The sequence below is a fragment of the Petaurus breviceps genome, unplaced genomic scaffold (genome assembly GCF_028583685.1).
Source record: "Petaurus breviceps papuanus isolate PSGF00001 unplaced genomic scaffold, PetGlider_PUasm1.0 171, whole genome shotgun sequence".
Classification (NCBI taxonomy): domain Eukaryota; kingdom Metazoa; phylum Chordata; class Mammalia; order Diprotodontia; family Petauridae; genus Petaurus; species Petaurus breviceps.
The window spans coordinates 20,631,245-20,648,242 of NW_027185754.1; the positions used below are offsets into that span (position 1 = coordinate 20,631,245).

The window sequence follows — 16,998 nt, forward strand, 5'->3', positions numbered from 1 at the left end:
CACACACACACACACACACACACACACACACACACACACACACACACGCCAGATCAGAACTAGATCACAGTATTCTGTTCAGTTTGGGGTGCCATATTTTAGGAAGATATTCTGGGCTGGGTCTGATTCAGGAAGGTCCCCAGTAAATTAGGTATGATACTGCAATAAATGGGCACTAGGTGGCGCAGTGGATAGAGCACTGGGCCTGGAATAAGCAAGAATCATCTTGAATTCAAATGTGACCTCAGATACCTACTAGCTGTGGGACCCTGGACAAGGGTTAACTGTTTGCCTCAGTTTCCTCATCTGTGAAATGATCTGGAGAAGGAAACGGCAAACAACTCCAGAATCTTTGCCAAGAAAATCCCAAATGGCGTCACAGAGTAGGACACAATTGAAAAATGCCTGAGCAACAACCCTGCAACAAAGTGAGGCATGTTTAAGTTATTCATAGTTAACAAAAGGTGATTGACTTAACCACAGCAGACAGCAGGCACTAATGAAAAGGAAATGAAAAAAGATTTAGAAAAAAGTTTATTCAGTCTTTGGGAAGAGGGGTGAGCTGAAATAGGTGCTTCCCCCCTTCCTCCCCCAGTCTCTGTAATCTTTGCAATGTAGAGTTCAAGCAAAGACAGAAGGAAATGAACTGGCTGGTCAGCACACAGGCAGTTTCCAGATAAGACACATAGGTAACTTGAGATATATAACAGGAAGAAACTCCTTATGTTCCTTGCATCAATCTTTGGAATTCCTGGGAGGTTTTTTGGGGTTAGTGTGACCTGGAAGTCCTGAGTTAAGCATTAAACAAAGCAACAAGTCTGGTCTCTCATCCATTCCAGGCTAGGTTCAAACAATGTAATAAAATTTTCCCACAAAGCATATTCAACAGGGATAGGCATGGAGGCAAGCTGATTCGACTGAATAAAGATGTCCCTTGACATCTAGATCCACAAGCAAAACTTCCAACCACTCATAAAGCTCCTTGAGGCTTGTTCTAAAGTGAGAGTAAGTGCTGTCAACAATCTGAGGCCTTAGTGCCCTGAGGCAACTGAATCTAGCATCTCAATACCTTTTAAAGAGCCTTTCCTCTCCCCTAACCCCCACAACTTGACTTGCATAGGTACAGGGGTTAAGATATTGCTCCTATAGACTTATATAAACTGATGCTGAGTAAGAGGAGTAGAACCAGGAGAACATTGTACACAGTTACAAACACATCGTATTTGCAATGACTAACTTTGATAGAATGGGCTCCCCTCAGCAATGCAAGGCTATAGGACAACTCCAAAAGATTTATAATGGAAAGGGCTTTCATATCCAGAGAAAGAATTATGGAGTCTGCATGCAGATTCAAGTAAACTACTTGCTCTCTCTTCTTTTTTTGTTTTATTTTGTTCCTTCTTTCTCATTACTCATTCCATTTGTTATAATCCTTCTTTACCATTTGACTAAGGTTTAATGTAAAGGTATTTTTAGAACCTACATCGGATTGCATGTTGCTTGGGGGGGAGGAGGAGGGGAAGAAGGGGAAGAAAATTTGTAACTCAAAAGCTTATGGAACTGATTGTCATCAACTAAAATTAAATAAGTAAAAAATTTAAAAAATGGGGGCGGCTAGGTGGTGCAGTGAGTAAAGCACCAGCCCTGGAGTCAGGAGGACCTGAATTTGGCTCAGGCCTCAGACACTTAACACCCACACAAAAAAAACTAGCCATGTAACCTTGGGCAAGTTACTTAACCCCAATTGCCCTGCAAAAGGCAAAAAAAAAAAAATTAAAAAAACAAAAGGGGGTGGCTGGGTGGCACAGTGAGTAGAGCACCGGCCCTGGAGTCAGGAGGACCTGGGTTCAGATCCCGCCTCAGACACTTGACACACACACACAAAAAACTAAACATGTGACCTTGGGCAAGTCACTTAACCCAATTGCCCTACCCTCCCCCCTCCAAAAAAAAGTAATAAAATAAGATATTGCTCCTATCACACAAAACAATATTGACAAACTGGACTTTGTCTAGAGGAAAGTGATTAGGATGGTAAAAAGAATGGAGACTAATGTACAAGGGTTGGTTAAAAAAAAGGGAGGGGGGAACTGAGGGAGGTTATATATAAATGAAAAAACTTGAAGGGGAACATAGAAGCAGTTTTCAAGTATTCAAAGGGATGTCATAGAAAAGAATTAATCTTGTTCTGCTTACCCCAGGATGCAGAATTAGGAGCACTGGGGAAGAAGATCCAGTGGCTTCCTATTGTTCCTATGGTAAAATGCAAATTCCTCTGTCTTATACTTCAAGCCCTTCAAAATTTTATCATTAGCCATTCATTAAGTGCCTACTCTGTGCCTGGCATTGTACTGGGAATACAGATATGAAAAAAGAAAGGCAGAGCCTGTCCTCAAGGAACTTACATTCTAATGGGGAAAGACAATATCCAAAAAAGTTGAAAAGCAAGAACAGAGAGAGTGAGGGGAGGATGGTACATGAGTGGGATGGGGAAGAGCAGGTAGAGAAGTCTGTCCAAGAAGTCCCAAAGTGGAGCAGCCAGGATAGCGATAAGACGATATCTGAACTGAGTAATCTCTCCTCTCAAATAGACCTTTGGAGGTCATGGCTGGAGCACTCAGATCAGAGAGGCAAAGGGTAGGAATGACATAGAGAGCCAAGGTAGACAAGAGCTTACAGCTGATTTTTCCAGGTTTGTTACCCTTTATTCCTCTTCCTGCAATCTACCATTATGGTCCAGTTGGCCTACTTGCCTTTCCTCATAAATAACATTTACCTCCTTCTCTATGCCTTTGTACAGTCTGTTCCCCCATGCCTGGAATGTACTCCCTCCCCAGTGTCTAAGAATTCCTGGCTTCTCTTTGAGCTCAGATAAGGTGCCATCTCCTAGTAAGGTCTTTCCTGATCCCTACCCTTCATCCTTCCCTCACATGCTCAAGGCAAACCTCAGCAAACCTACTTTGTGGTAGTTTTGGCAGTGGGTAGAGAATTGACTTGAAGCTAGGAAGACCCTGGGTTCAAGTCCCACTTCTGATGGAGGGGCAGTGTGACCCTTGACCTGTCATCTAACCTCTCAGTGCTTCATCTAGGCAATTCTAAGACTATGACTTGAAGAAAAGGTAAAGAATTGCATTAGTTGGGGGAGCTTCCCTACACTAGTGAAATCAAGGGTCCAATTCCTCTATATTGATATATAGGTATGTACCATATTGGAATATATCAATGTACATGTTATTTTTCTCTAATAGATTATAAATTCTTCAAGGACAGAAGCTATTTCCTTTTTGTTTGTTTGTTTATCCTTAGTACATAGCACAGTGCATGACAAAGAGATGCTTAATAAGTTCTTGTTGATTAATTGATTGAAGTTGTAGTGAGAAAGATTTCAGGAAGGAAATACTTAACAACTAGAGCTGTCTGCTAGGAGAAAAAGGGAAACCCTCAAATGGGAAAAAAATCTTTGCATCAAATGTCTCTGATAAAGGTCTAATATCCAAAATATACAGACTGCTAACAGAAATATGTTAAGATCAAGAACAGGGTGAGGAATCTGTGTGGCCTTCTAAGTCCTTGGGTGTGGCCTTTTCACTGACTCCAAGTTTTACAGAACAAATTCTTTTATTAAGGAGATTTGTTCTGTGAAGTTTGGATTCAATCAAAGGGTTGCACTTAAGGACCTTGAGGGCCACATGTGATTTTGAGGCTGTAGGTACCTCATCCCTGAAGAACTATTCCTCATTAAATATATGATCAAAAAATATTGAAAAAGCAGTTCCTTAAAGAACTGCAAACTATTAACAGACAAGAACTACAAACTGTGAACAGTCATGTGAAAGATCATTACAAATAGATAATAATCAGAAAATGAAAATCAAAACACCTGCAGTGTCACTTTATATCTGGCTAATTGGAAAAAATGACAAAAGAATGGGAAGAGTTATTGTTGAGGGACTATGAAAAGACAGGCTCACTTGTACACATATATTATTCACACACATAGAAACACACACATATATATGTATAAAACATAAGTGTATATGTGCAAGTACAACATATACTCACATAATGGTGAAGTTTTGAGATGATCAAACCATTTTAGAAAGCAATCGAGAATTATGCTAAGAAAGTGACTAATATGTTCATATTTTTTGACTCAGAAACCTTGATCCTAGGCAAATACTCCAAAGTGGTCCAAGACAGAAAGAAAAGTCCAATATATAGCAAAATATTCTTAGCAGCATTTTTTTGTGGTAGTAAAGTCTATTTTTTTATTTTAATTTTATTTATTTATTTTAATTTTCAACATTCATTTCCACAAGATTTTGAGTTCTAAATTTTCTCCCCATATCTCCCTTACCCCCATCTCAAGATGGCAAGCATACTGATTACTCCTTCCTCCAGTGTGCCCTCTCTTATATCACACCCACCCATCCTTCCCCTTTCCCCATCCCTCTTACTTTCTTGTAGGGTAAGATGAATTTCTATACCCCATTGCCTGTATATCTTATTTCCCGGTTGCACGTAGAAACAATTTTTTTTAATTTGTTTTTAAAACTTTGAGTTCCAGATTCTCTCCTTTCTTTACTTCTCACCCACCCCTACTGGGAAGATAAGTAATTCAATATAGGTTCTACATGTGTAGTAATGCAAAACTTTTCTATAGTACTTATATTGTGAAAGTCTACCTATATTTCCCTCCATCCTATCCTGCTCCCCATTTAATTCTATTTTCTCCTTTGACCCTGTCCCTTTTTAAAAGTGTTTGCTTCTGACTACCTCGTCCCCCAATCTGCCCTCCCTTCTATCATCCTCCCCTTTTATACTCTTCTCTCCTACTTTCCTGTAGGGTGAGATTCCCAATTAAGTGTGTATGTTATTCCCTCCTTAAGCCAAATTCAAGGAGAGTGACGTTGACACATTTAACCTCCCTGCTCTTCCCCTCCATTGTAACAGCTTTCTCTTGTCTCTTTTATGTGAGATAATTTACCCTATTCTATCTCTCTCTTTCTCCTTCTCCCAATATATTCCTCTCTCACCTCTTAATTTTATTTTTTAGATATTATCCCTTCATATTCAACTCACCCTATGCCCTCTATGTATACATATACACATATATACCTACATACACACACACACATATATATATATATATACTATCCTAATGCTGAAAAAAAGTCTCATGAGTTACAAATACCATCTTTCCTTGTAGATCAACTTTAATGAGTTTCTGATGATTTCTCTTTCCTGTTTACCTTTTCATGCTTTTCTTGATTCTTGTATTTAAAAGTCAAATTTTCTGCTTAGCTCTGGTCTTTTCATCAAGAATGCTTGAAAGTCCTCTGTTTCATTGAATGTCTATATTTTCCCCTGAAGTATTTTACTCAGTTTTGCTGGGTAGGTGATTCTTGGTTTTAATCCTAGCTCCTTGGACCTCCAGAATAATATTCCAAGACCTTCAATCCCTTAATGTGGAGAAGCTGCTAGATCCTGTGTTATCTTGATTGTGTTTCCACAATACTTGAATTGTTTCTTCCTGACTGCTTGTAATATTTTCTCCTTGACCTGAGAACTCTGGAATTTGGCTATAATATTCCTAGAAGTTTTCTTTTTGGGATATTTTTCAAGAGGCAATTGGTAGATTCTTTCAATTTCTATTTTACCCTCTGGTTCTAGAATATCAGGTCAGTTTTCCTTGATAATTTCTTGAAAGATGATGTCTAGGTTCTTTTTTTGATTGTGGCTTTCAGGTAGTTCAATAATTTTTAAATGATCTCTACTGGATCTATTTTCCAGGTCAGTTGTTTTTCCTATGAGATATTTTACATTGTCTTCTATTTTTTCATTTTTTGGTTCTGTTTTATAATTTCTTGATTTCTCATAAAGTCATTAGCAGATGCTCCATTCTAATTCTGAAGGAATTATTTTTTGGACTTCCTTTTCCATGCCCAATTCTGCTTTTTATTCTTCTCCTCATTGGCTTTTTGGACCTGTTTTGCCATTTGAATTAGTCTATTTTTTAAGTTATTATTTTCTTCAGTATTTTTGTGGGTCTCCTTTAGCAAGCTGTTGACTCGTTTTTCATGATTTTCTTGCATCACTCTCATTTCTCTTCCCAATTTTTCCTCAACTTCTCTTGATTGTCAAAATCTTTTTTGAGCTCCTCCATGGCCTGTGACCAATTCATATTTTTCTTGGAGACTTTTGATGTAGGAATTTTGACTTTGTTGTCTTCTTCTGATTCTATGTTTTGATCTTCTTTGTCACCAAAGAATGATTCTATAGTCTGATTTCTCTCCCTCTGTTTGCTCATTTTGCCAGTCAATTACTTGACTTTTGAGTTTTTTTTTGCCACAGTGGAACTCTGCTTCCAGAGTGGAGAGTGCTGTTTCTCAGATTTCTGGAGTTTTGCACAGCTGTTGTCAGAGCTACTTCCAGGCACCTGCCTCACAACTGTGAGAAGGATTCCCTCTCCACAGCCACCACAAGCTCTGCCATGCCAGTGCTCTTCCTCACCCCAGGACCACCACCCAAGACTGTGACCCAGATCCAAGCAAGGCAAGAGAATCCTGCTTCAGTGCCACCAAAGAGATTCTTGCGATTGCCCTACTGATCAGCCACTTGGTCCCCCCACCATCTGTGGACCTGGAGCTCTGGAAACAGCTGTTCTACTGCTACAATCAAAGCTGCCTCCAATGCCCTGGGGGCAGGGGCTGGACCAGGTTCTTCTCTCACCCAGGTCCAACAGAGTTTCCCCACTGAGCCTTTATTTTCTCTTTGGCATTTATAGGTTGGAGAAGTCTAGAAACTGCCACAGCTGCCAGTGATTCAGTCCCCTGAGGTCTGCTCTGGACGGTCTGTGCCATCGGTCTATCCTGGCACAGCCCACACAGGACTGTGCTCCTCTCCCAGCCTAGTGTCATAGACCCTTCCTTTCAGTTTACCAGGCTGACTTCAGCTGGAGATGTATTTCACTCTGTCATTTTGTGGGTTCTGTAGTTCTAAAATTTGTTCAGAATTTTTTATTCTAAAATAGAATCACTTTTTTATTGATGTCATTTTTTTACAGGTATTAGAGGTGGTTAGGGCATGAGCTCAAGCAAGCTCCTGCTTTTACTCTGCCATCTTGGCTCCGCCCCCTCCTAAAGTATATTTTCCTAGTAGCAAAGTATATGTGGAAGTATATGTGGAAACAAAGTATATTTCCTATGAATGAAAAAATGGTCAAACAAACTGTGGTATGTGAATGTAAAGGAGTATCATTATGCTATAGGAAATCATAACTGTCCACACAAGCAGCACCCAATAGTAGCCATAGCAACAGCAGTTTTGGGAGTCCTCAGGCCAGAGAACATAAAGGGGTCAGATAACAATTGGTCAGAAAGAGGGTATAGGTGACTCTTGATTGGTACTAAATACATATTTTTTTTATTTTTGGAGAGGGGCAGGCAGGGCAATTGGGGTTAAGCGACTTGCCCGAGGTCACATGGCTAGTAAGTGTTAAGTGTCTGAGGCCAGATTTGAACTCAGGCCCTCCTGACTCCAGGGCTGGTGCTCTATTCACTGCACCACCTAGCCACCCATGCACTAAGTACATTTGATGCTGCTTGGCATTGTCCCTGGTCACAGTCCCAAAGCAAAGAGGAACACTAGCACATAAGGCTGCAGGGAACCTAGGGCCCTTCCTAGATAAAGACAGGAGCTTAGACCAGGACAACAGTGACCATACGTCTCCCAAGATCACACTATCTTGGAAGCACCAATTATTTATAGATCCCTAGAAATAGCTCTGAAAAGAGCAGTACAAAAAAGCCTGAAGCTTGGGACAGTGCCTCCCCACTGCCAGGTAAGCAGAACCCAACTTTAACATAAACTTCAAAGTTACTAAATAAGCTGGGAAAATTAGTAAACAACAACAACAAAAATTTGACCATAAAAAAAACTACTATGGTGGCCAGGAAAACTAATATATAAACTCAGAAGAAGACAAAATGTGATAATAGCTACAAGAAAAGAAAGCCTCAGAAAAATGCTAACTGGACCCAAAATTACAAGAATTTCTGAAAGTGATAAGAATAGTAGAGGAAAAATTGGGAAAAGAAATGAGAGTGATGTAAGAAAATTATGAAAAGAAAATTTACAGCTTGGTAAGAAAGGTACAAAAAACCTTAAAGAAAATAACACCTTAAAAACCAGAATTGACTAAATGTTAAAACAGACACAAAAATTCACTGAAGAGAATAAGCAGATTTGATCAAATGGAAAATGAAATACAAAAATTCACTGAAGAAAAGTACTCTTTACAAAGCTGAATTGGCCAAATGGTAAAAGAAATACAAAATCTCACCAAAGATAATTATTCCTTAGAAATTAGAATTGGACAAGTGGAAGCTAATGACTCCATGAGACATCGAAAAATAATAAAAGAGAGGCAGCTAGGTGGCGCAGTGAGTAAAAGTGCTGGCCCCAGAGTCAGGAGGACTTGAGTTCAGTTCCAGCCTCAGACACTTAACACCCATACAAAAAAACTAGCCGTGTAACCGTAGGCAAGTTACTTAACCCCAATTGCCCTACAAAAGGCAAATAATAATAATAATAATAATGATGATGATAAAAGAAAGTCAAAAGAATGAAAAAAACGGAAGTGTGAAATATCTCATTGGAAAAACAACTGACCTGGAAAATAGATCAAGAAGAAAAAATTTAAGAGTGATTGTGCTACTTGAAAAACATGATCAAAGAAAGAGCCTAGATATCATATTTCAAGAAATTATCAAGGAAAACTGCCTTGCTAGCTTACATCCAGATGGTAAAATAGGAATCTATTTTGCCATCTGGATGTAAGCTAGCAAGGCAGTTTTCCTTGATAATGATAATTGATAATTACCTTGATAATGAAAGAATCCATTGATCTCCCCCTGAAAGAGATCCCAAAATGAAAACTCCCAAGAATATTATAGTGAAATTCCAGAGCTCCCAAGTCAAATAGAAAATATTTCTAATGGCCAGAAAGATGCAATTAAAATATTATGGAGTCACAGTTAGGATCATACAAGATTAAGTGGCTTCGGGGCGGCTAGGTGGAGCAGTGAATAGAGCACTGGCCCTGGAGTCAGAAGCACCCGAATTCAAATCTGGACTCAAGACACTTAACATTTACACTTAACCCCAACTGCCCCTCCAAAAAAAGAAAAAGCAAAAAAAAAATAAGATTTAGTGGCTTCCACATTTAAGGAATGAAAGGTTTGGAATATGATATTCTGGAAAGCAAAGGAGCTAGGATTACCACCAAGAATAACCTACCCAACAAAACTAAGTGTAAAACTTCAGGGGGAAAAATGAACAATTAAGAAAATGGAGGATTTTCAAGCATTCCTGATGAAATGACCAGAACTGAATAGAAAACCTGGAATTTAAACAGAAGACTCAAGAGTTGCCTAAAAAGGTAAACATGAGAGAGTAATCATAATGGACTCAATAAACTGCTTACATTCTTTTTTTTTTTTTGAAGTTTTTTTTATTTTATTATTTTTTTTAATGCTTTATTAACTTCTCATTTATATCATCCATTTCCGCCAGATTTTGAGTTACAAATTTTCTCCCCATTTCTCCCCCACCCACCGCCACAAAATAGCAGTCCCACAGGATATCCCCTCCTCCAATCTGCTCTCTCCCACATTTTACCCCATACCCCTTTCCACTTTTCCAGTGGATCTCTATGCCTCAGTGCCTGTACATCCCATTTCCCAATTACATGTAAGATGGTATTAATAAGAGTATATATATATATATATATATACACACACACACACACACACACACACATATACATTTATATATACATATTTGAATATTTGATTTCAAAACTTTCAATTCCAGATTCATTCCCCTCCTTCCCTGTCACTCACCCCTCCTGGGAAGATATGCAGTTCAGTATAGGTTGCACATGTGTGGCTAATGCAAAACAATAACATAGTAGATACATTGTAAAAGACTGATTATACTTCCCTCCCATCCCACCTCCCACCGCTCTACTCTCCACTTTGATAACTGCTTACATTCTTATATGGAAAGATGATATAAGTAACTCCTAAGAATTTTATCATTGAAGGAGTTGGGTATGAGTTGATTATATTGGAATGATCTGAAAAAAATGAAAGAGTGAGAAACAGGGTGGAAGGGAGAAAGGAAAGGTAGAATGGGGAAATTTTTCTCACGTAATAGAGACACACAAGAAAAAGCCTTTACAATGGAAGGGGAAATGGGGAGAGGGCATGGTGGGCAATGCTTGAACCTCACTTTCATCAGAATTGGTTCAAAGAGGGAAGAATGTATATACAGACTTAGTTGTGTATAGAAATGCAATTTACCAGAGCAGCTAGGTGGCTTGGTGAATAGAGCTGGCCCTGGAGTCAGGAGGACCTGAGTTCAAATCTAGCCTCAGACTCTTGACACCCTTACTAGATGTGTGACCTTGGGCATGTCACTTAATCCCAATTGCCTTGCCTTCCCCCTTCCAAAAAAAAAAAAAAAAAAGAAATGTAACTTACCCCAATTGAAAAATGGAGAAGGAGATAAAATAAAGGGAGGAAAGATAGAAGGCAGAACAGATTAAGGCAGGAGTGGTTAGAAGCAAAATAGACTTTTGAAGAAGGACGGGATAAAAAGAGAGAGAAAAGAAAAGGAAGAAAATAGAATGGAGGGAAATACAGTTAGTAATCATAACTGTGAATGGAAATGGGATGAGCTCACTCATAAAACACAAACAGATAGCAGAATAGATTAGAAATCAAAATTCACCAATATGTTGCTTATAAGAGACATACTTTAAACAGAAAGAAACACACAGGGGCAACTAGGTGGCACAGTGAATAGAGCACTGGCCCTGAAGTCAGGAGCACCTGAGTTCAAATCTGGCCTCAGACACTTGACACTTAACTAGCTGTGTGACCTTGGGCAAGTCACTTAACCCCAATTGCCCTCCAAAAAGCAAAAAAGAAAAAGAAAAGAAATCATTTTAAAAAAAGAAATGATGACTGTGAAGACATCAGAGGTGTAAAGACTCCTATGAACTGATGCAGGATGAGTTAAACAAACTCAGGAAAACAATACAAAATGTGTCCATAGCTTTGTAAATGAAAGAATCAAAAACTGAAACTGGTGTTATGTTCAAATTTGACCCTGGAGAAGAGTTGAAAAAATTCATATTCCTCTATTCTTTTCAGAGATAAGAGACTATAGGGGTAGAACATTACTCACACTATCAGGCTTGATTGATACATTGCTTAGTTTTGCTATATTTATCTTTTCTCTTTCTTTTTTATTCTTTGTTAACAGGGATGGTACATCAAGTGAGGATGAAAGGAGGGATATATTTGGAAATGAAAGTAACATCAAAACAAAAATACCAATAGACGTTTTCTTTTTAAAAAGTTAGAACTATGTAAAGAAGAATGTACTGCCTTAGAGGTAGTGGTTCCATTTCATTTGGGGTCTTCAAGCAGAAGCTTACCAGAGGATTTGTAGAGGGAATTTTATTCAGATAGAGATTAAATTACTTGCCTTAAGGTCCCTCTTCTAATTTAAGATTCCATGATCTGAGGTGGTGCTTAGGTCAGAATAGGGTTGTGGTGGGCCATTAGGCCACAGTAGTCAGAATCCTTCAGTTCTGACTGGTAATTATACTAAGTATGAAGTCCAGGACCCAAAGAAGGAAGCACACAGCATGCTAAATGGGACTCTGCCTGTGGTGGGCAGAAAGGAGAGACAGGTAGACTGGGAAGAAAAAGACATGGAGTAGGAGGGAGAGGATACCTCTGTAGAAAGGATAGGACTCAAATAGGAAAGAGAGGACTGCACTAATGGATAGTAAGAAGACACTGAGGACAGGTGTGCTTAACTTTGTATCTTGCACAGTGTATTGTACATAGTAGAAGCTTAATAAATGTTTGTTTAATTGAATTGGAAACTGCTGGTAGGTAAATGGAATAAGATAGTTGTTGAATGAAACTGATAGCAGGAAGGCTAGAAGGCTGATGGAGGGCCAAAAAAAAAAAAAAAGATGACTATGAATGAGGTGCTGAGATATTTTTAAAAAGGAGTAATGAAGGTAGGGAGGGAGGGCTTAGAGAGATACTGCAAGACTCAGAGTGGGTGGGGAAGACAGTGTCAGAACTCCACCTGCCAGGACCCAGGTAATTACTGGGGAGCACTGCAGGCCCAGCCTGAATATTGAGGGTTGGAAAAGGTGAGAGAAGAAAAGGAAGGAGAACAAACTCAGAAAAAAGAAAAAGATACAAAAGGAGAATAAAGGTCCACTGTGCTGATAGATCCTCTCTTCTTCCTAGTGGGAAAAGTCTCTGCTTTCTGACTTACCTTGTGGCTCCCTTCCATCACCACCCCAACTTTTAATTTCTGGGCCTCTCCCTACTTCTGTCCTCCAGCCCCATTGGCCCATGACTCTGGGCTCTGGCCTCTGTTTGCACCCACAGACACAAGTTGTCTGGCCAGAAAGTCTGGCCAACCCTTTTCCAAATCAGCTCCCAGACCATGAGGTAGGTAGGAATGTGATGCTTTAAGCCAGCTTCCACCTCCCATCCTGAGGCTCACAGCCATCTTAGTCCCTTCTACAAATAATCCTCAAGAGGCACAGCCAAGACTATTCCTCCAGATGGAACCCCATCAGCCTGAAGAGTAGGAGATTGTGGTTTTTCTTACAGTGTGGTAGCCCCTTTTTATTCCTCTTACTTCCTTCATCTATAAAAGAACTGGGTTAGATTAGGCAAAAATAAATTCCCTTCAAAATCAAAATCAAATTCTACTCCCTTCCCTTTTCCTTTTCTCCTTTTCCCTCCCCTTTAGTCTCTTTGGCCTCTCCCTTTCCTCCCTTCCTCCAAAAACAAACACTAGACATTCCACCCCCAAGATGTTGCCTTAGGGGCCCTTCCCAGAAAAACCTAGGATCTGAAGCAGAATAGACTCTTTGCACCACTCCCCCACTCCCACTCCAACCCCAGGAGGTTTTCTAATCCCTTTCAAATGTCCCTTAATGTGATGTTTACTTGGCCTTTCCAACTGAAGGTGAAAATCAGTTCCTACAATCTATCTCCCTATAAACCCTAGGAAGATTTTTAAATTTTCTAGAATCTGCTGTCCCTGTGTCAGAGAGTACAATGCATTTCCTTCATTCCCTCCTTTCACTGTAGCTTGGATTTTTGCCTGAAACCTCTACATATCTGGACCTTCATTCCATACCTTTTTCATTCAGGGCCTTTCAGGAGAGAAGGTCTATCCTTGGTAGCACAAAAAGGCCACCCCTCCTTTTTTTCTTGCTCAAATACTCTCATCACTCATTTCCAAAGAACTCATGGAACCTTGGAGGAGTCTCTAGCTGCCGGGGGCACTCAAAAAGTTCTCCCTCCTGCAGAAGGTGGTATTTGAGTTCATTCTTGAAGGAAGCCAGAGATTCTAAAAAGCAGAGGTGAGGAGGGAAAGCATTCCAGGCATGGAAGAGAACCAGTGCAAAGACACGGGGATAGGAGAAAGCATATCATACATGAGGACGAAAAAACATCAGGATCATTTAGATACTTTCTCACAATGAGGTGTGCTCCCTGGCAGGGAAGAATGAGAGGGACCAAAGGCTTAGTCAAACTGGTATCAATCTCCTCTGACCCAGTTTCCTTGCAGGTCTCTTTTATTTAAGGATGAATGAAAGAAGTGAAAACTTCTCACACTATACTCTAAAATCTAGTAAGGCTTTTTGTGGGAAACAGGCCCAAGTTCCCCTTCAGTGGAAATCACATGATTTACAAGGACTCAAAACTCAGAGCGGTAGGGAGTCACCCCTCTCCTCAGTGACACCTCAGCATAAGATATGCTCAAAAAGGACAGAAGTGCTTTCTCAAATGTACATTGGGTGGTCTACCGTTTCCATGTTCTTGTACTTGAGGTAGATTGCCATGCTTAGATTGTGCACCTGACTTCCAGCCAATGGAAGAAAAAGGTCAGTATCGGGTGGGGGAAAATTCCCCTCCTTAGGGCTTTATAACTTCACCATTTCCTTTTGTAAATTGCTTCTCCTCCCTATTTGTTACCGTGTTTCCCCGATAATAAGATACTGTCTTATTATTTTTTTTTGGACAGAAAAACACCAGAGGGCTTATTTTCAGGGGAGGGCTTATTTTAATGAACATTGACAGCAATTTTAATAAACAGGTAAATGTGAACAAAAAAAAGGTACCTTTATTCAATAATCAAATCACTGGGGAAGAACAGGATGACGCGCTCACTGCTGCAGCTCTGATTGGATGCAGCGCGGCGTGCGTTTCACGGGGTGGGGGGAGAGGGGGGGACGGTGCATACAGAGGGTACCATAATGTAGCGTGTAGCGCAGGGGATCACCTTCACTACAGTAGCAATCTCAATAGGGCTTATTTTGGGGGGAGGGCTTATTTTAGAGGAATCTTACACAGTAAGGGGAGGGCTTATTTTCAGGATAGGTCTTATTATCGGGGAAACACGGGTAGAAAGGGGGAGGGAGGTTGCCCTTTCTTGAGATCATAATAAACCATTCTTTTCTGCTTCCTGCTTTGAGAAGCCTCTGTGTATTATTTGGGTAAGGATCTCTTTTGCACACAGTTTTGGGGTGCACACAATGAGGACTAAAATGAGATAATAATTATAAACACTTAGGACAGTACCTGACATATAATAGGTGTTTAATAAATGCTTACTCTCTTCAAAGGGCTCTTTACCAGAACTATAATATTGGAATCCAAAAGAGCCTTAAAAGACAGTATTTTTCTGATAATAAAGCCCCACATTTTCATTCTGTGTTTACCTGTTCACCTATAGAGCCCACTTGGCTGCAGAGTCAGGGCTAAACCAGTGAAGTTCAGAGACAGTATAGGTACAACGCTAAGAGCACAGGAATTGGAGTCAGAAGAGTTGGGTTTGGATACTAGCTTGACTACTTACAACTTGTATAACCTTTGTCAGGTTACTTAACCTTTGTGGTCCTCAGTTTCCTCATTTGTATAATGGAGAGATGAACTAGCTAATGTCTAAGGTCCCTTTTAGCATATTTGTACCTAATGGTCTGGCTAGATTAGTCAGTTTGTTGTGTTAGAAAGGGCTTATTCTATGGTATGGAAAAGCAGAGATCATGTTCCAAGAGTATTCACAAGCCAGAGGAGAAAGAGAAAAGGATCACCAGTTACTCCAAGACTCCTAGGAAGATAAGATCATTTTTTCTGATATTGGGTGGGGCTTGATGTTGGGAAATGTTTGCCTATATTTCAAAAGACTCTATTCTACCTAGGCCCACTCTTCCCTCTCTACATTCTTGGTGACCTCATTGGCTTCCACAGGTTTAATTATCACATTTATGATGACACACAGGTATTTATGTGTTACATTATATACAAATATAACCAATCTTGCACCATTAATTGCCTGTTGGACATTTCAAACTGAATGTCTCAGATCTATCTAAAACTTAATACATCCAAAACTGATCTCATTATCCTTCTTCCTCCTCCCCTCACACACACTACCAATCTTTCCTGTTTCTGTGGATGGATATATCTCCAATTGCCCAGGTTCATAATCTCGATATTATCCTCAAATCCTCAATCCTCCTTAACCCATGTATCCAATTAGCTGCCAAATTTTGCCATTTCTACCTCCTTAATATCACTCACATCTGATAGATACTTCTCTCTGCTTATATAGCTACCACTTTAGTTCAGGCCCTTATCTCTCTCTCTTTTTTTTTTTTTTGACGGGGGAAGGCAAGGCAATTGGGGTTAAATGACTTGCCAAAGGTCATACCACTAGCCCTCATCTCTTGCCTAGATTATTGCAATACTCTCTTAATTGATTTCCCTGCCTCAAGTCTGTCCTCATTTCAGTTCTTTCTCCATACTACTACCAAAGTGATTTACTTCATTGAACTCTAGTGGATTTCCATTGACTCTAGAATAAACTCCTGTAGATCATGTCACCTCCATTCTGCTCAACATCATCTTCTCCCCACTGGAACCTTGTACTCTATTCCTGGAACCTCCCCCTATTTCCAGTTCACCTTCTTGTGTTGTTACAGTGGATAAAGAGCTAGACCTGGATTCAGGAAGACCTGAGTTCAAATCCAGCCTGTGACACTTACTAGTTGTGTGACCCTGAACAAGTACTAAATTTTTATTTGCCTCAGTTTCTTCATTTGTAGAACTGGAATAATTATAGCACCTATCTCCCAGGGTTATTGTGAGGATAAAATGAGATGATATTTGTAAAGCACTTTGCAATCCTTAAAGTGTTCTATAAATATTAACTACATATTATTATTAATTATTATTTTCTTATTAGATGAAAGTTCCTTGAGGGCAGGAACTGCATCCCAGACAAGCTTCCACTTATAGCCTATATAAGCTCTAATGAGCCTTATCCCAATCCCAATTGTTGCAGATCAGTCTTAGCTCCTTTATGCCCGGCAGAATTCTGGAGGTACCTCAGAGTCTCCAGGGAGTAGAAGGGTATTAGGTTCACAGCTTAGCTAAGTTCTTATTAGCATAATCCCTTCAAGTTCCAAGACCAAATCTCCCCTTAGGTTTGAGTCCCAGGCACCCCAGTTTCTCAGGGCTTCCTTGATGGCAGCAACATGTGGTCTGGAATCTGGCCTACAAGGTCAGGTCACCATGAGTAGATTCTAGATCTGGGGATTCCACTGCCTGTGCTTAGAACTGCACCTTTCCTGACTTCTTACACCCTATTCCGCTTTAGGTACTCTTTGATCTGGTGATACTGACCTCCTATGCATTCCTTGAACAAAACACCACATCTTTTGGCTCTAGGCATTTTCTCTAGTTGTTGTCATTGTCTGAAATGATCTCCTTCTTGTAAAGCAAAGCATGAGCAGCTTTCCAGAGGACTGCTGTTGTGAATAGCTTTCAAGGTTCTGATTACACATTATAGTGAACCCTCTATTTATTCAGTAACAAA

The 16,998-nt window shown here is 39.9% G+C and overlaps 1 long non-coding RNA gene across 1 annotated transcript in view; it reads right to left on the reverse strand.

Moving 5' to 3' along the window:
• LOC138157156 (uncharacterized) overlaps positions 1-12,780 on the reverse strand; it is a 37,637-nt gene extending 24,857 nt beyond the window's left edge. Inside the window, exon 1 of the long non-coding RNA XR_011167321.1 lies at positions 12,373-12,780. This is a non-coding gene — a long non-coding RNA (uncharacterized lncRNA). The remainder of the gene's footprint in view (positions 1-12,372) is intronic.
• Positions 12,781-16,998: the final 4,218 nt, after the last annotated feature.